Source organism: Bison bison, unplaced genomic scaffold (genome assembly GCF_000754665.1).
Source record: "Bison bison bison isolate TAMUID 2011002044 unplaced genomic scaffold, Bison_UMD1.0 scf7180017864198, whole genome shotgun sequence".
NCBI classification, from domain to species: domain Eukaryota; kingdom Metazoa; phylum Chordata; class Mammalia; order Artiodactyla; family Bovidae; genus Bison; species Bison bison.
In genome coordinates this window covers 6,146,028-6,148,691 of record NW_011494770.1, presented here as the reverse complement: position 1 = coordinate 6,148,691, position 2,664 = coordinate 6,146,028, and the positions used below count along the sequence as shown (strand labels likewise).

Sequence of the window (2,664 nt, the reverse complement as noted above, 5' to 3'; positions counted from 1 at the left end):
AATATTCATTGGAAGGACTGATGTTGAAGCTGAAACTCCAATATTTTGGCCACCTGATGCAAAGAAGTCACTGACTGGAAAAGACCCTGATGCTGGGAAAGATTGAAGGCAGGAGGAGAAGGGGATGACAGAGAATGAGATGGTTGGATGGCATCACCAACTTGATGGACATGAATTTGAGCAAGCTCTGGGAGTTGATGATGGACAGGGAAGCCTGGCATGCTGCAGTCCATGGGGTCGCAAAGAGTTGGACGCAAGGAGTGACTGAACTGAACTGAACTAAGAGTTTTCTTGTGGAGAACAAAGCTGGTGACATCATTTTCTAGCCACTGACAAGCGCGGGTGAATTATGTATGCAAACAGCAGCACAGCCTGTTTGTGAGCCCAGGGCCCAGGGATGGATGATGCCAAGGACAGAGGAAGGATCCTGATAGGCGACTCACATATCCTGTTAATCAGTGTTGCAGCTCCGCGTGATCCATGCAAGAACTGTGCATACTTGACCTCCTATAGGATCAAAAGAAAACCAAGCACACCCTTTTAATAACTGAAATTTTGCAACGATAAATAAAGATTTTGGCATCCAGTCAACAAAGGCAGGCACAGTCAGGGGGCCTCAGTGCGCAGGCACCGAAAGGCTGGGGGCAGGGCTGGGGCAGGGCTGTGCTTAGGGATTGGCTGGGCGAGGCTGGGGCGGAGGCATGGCCCGGCTGTGTCTTTTTCTGGGTTGCCAGTGCTGGGAGCGAGCAGCAGGACCGCGGGCTGCGGACATTGGCCCCTGCGGCCCCGCAAAGTACTTAGGATTTCGAGCTTTTGCTGAACTTGTAAAAGAAGTACTTGGGTAATGGATTAATAAGAACACTGAAATTCCGTGGAAGGTTTCAAATTGGAGAATCTTGAACTTTCATCCTCATCCAGCAGTTCCACTTCTCACGTAACTTCAGATGAAGACTTCATTAAGGAAGATAGCTGACCAGTGGTCCAGAGCTGATGCAGCTATCACTGGTGTATCTGCTAGCATAATGAAGAAAAGGACGACTCACGCAAAACATCGGAGCAGTGTGGGACCCAGCTCACTTGTTTCTCAGCCGGAACAGAGCATCATAGGCTGCAGGATTCGCCATGGGTGGAAAGAAGGTAACAGCCCTGTCACCCAGTGGAAAGGAACCATTCTGTACCAGGTGCCTGTAAATCCTTCTTTGTGTCTTATAAAATACGATGGATTTGACTGTGTCTATGGACTAGAACTTAATAAAGATGAAAGAATTTCTGCACTTGAAGTCCTCCCTGATAGAGTTGCAACCTCTCAAACCTGTGATGCACACCTAGCAGACATGATGAGTAGCAAAGCAGTGAAGCACCTGTTTGAAACGGAGGATGGCTCTAAAGATGAGTGGAGGGGAATGACCCTGGCACGCGTCCCTGTAATGAACACGGGTTTTTACATCACCTATGAAGAAGATCCTGTCTTATATATGTACCAGCTCTTAGATGATTATAAAGAAGGTGACCTTCGCATTATGCCTTATTCTATTGATTCACTTCCAGTATAAAGGGAACGAGAAGTGGTAGACTTCTTGGTGGGCAAACGAGTGGACTACGCCAAACAAGATGGCTCTGAAAGGAATGGCATGATCATCCATCAAGTAAAGGCCAAACCGTCCATCTGCTTCATCAAATTTGATGATGATTTCTATATTTATGTCTACGATTTGGTGAAAGCATTCTAGATGTCTTCATGAATTTTGTCAAATTTGTGAAACTATTAAATGTGTAATCTGTAGATGTAAAGGTTTGATTGCTTTCCATTTTAATGAGAGCTTAAATGTCCCTGGGAACCCACAATTTGCCAGCAGGTTTGATTTTGTTTTGAATAGTATAGATGTATGTGAAAACAAAGTGTTTTTTGTAAAGAACTCTTTCCGCTTAAAAGAAGTCTGTCTGTTTGGAGGGGAGTTATAGACAAGTTTGGTAAACAGTTGAGCTAGGATCACAGTTACATAAAACTAAAAGATTTTATCTGCTTTCCCCTTCACTCTTAACATCCTCTTATTGCGCCGTCACAATGCAAGGATAGTTTGGTGTTTTTGCCTCTCTATATCTCTACTGTGTCTACTGTGTATACACAGTATATACACAGATACCTCTCTGTATCTGTGTGATATATATATATATATATATATATACACATGCAGGCACAGATCTGTATTCACACACATACACACACACTTCATTGGCAGTACTTTATGGACTGGAGTGAGTGAGTGAGTGAAGTCGCTCAGTTGTGTCTGACTCTTTGCGACCCTGTGGAATGTAGCCTACCAGGCTTCTCTGTCCATAGGATTCCCCAGGCAAGAATACTGGAGTGGGTTACCATTTCCTTTTCCAGAGGATCTTCCCAACCCAGGGATTGAACCCATGTCTCCCACATTGGAGGCAGACGCTTTAACCTCTGAGCCACCAGGGAAGATTTTATGGATTGGAGTGGGGGTTAAATAATTTTCTCCAGTTCAACAGGAATTTTTGAAGGAAGTCAGTCATATTTGTTACATGACTGCTGCTTGTTTAAAACTAAATTTGGGCACAGAAAGCACATCGGGACATTCAGCTTGTTTTGAAAGTCATAAGTGCAAAGCACCTTTTCAGTCTGGAAGTCCAAACAAG

At 44.5% G+C, this 2,664-nt stretch overlaps 1 pseudogene; it reads left to right on the top strand.

Moving 5' to 3' along the window:
* The first annotated feature begins 944 nt into the window (after positions 1-944).
* LOC104991719 lies at positions 945-1,730 on the top strand (annotated as a pseudogene).
* The last annotated feature ends 934 nt before the right edge of the window (positions 1,731-2,664 follow it).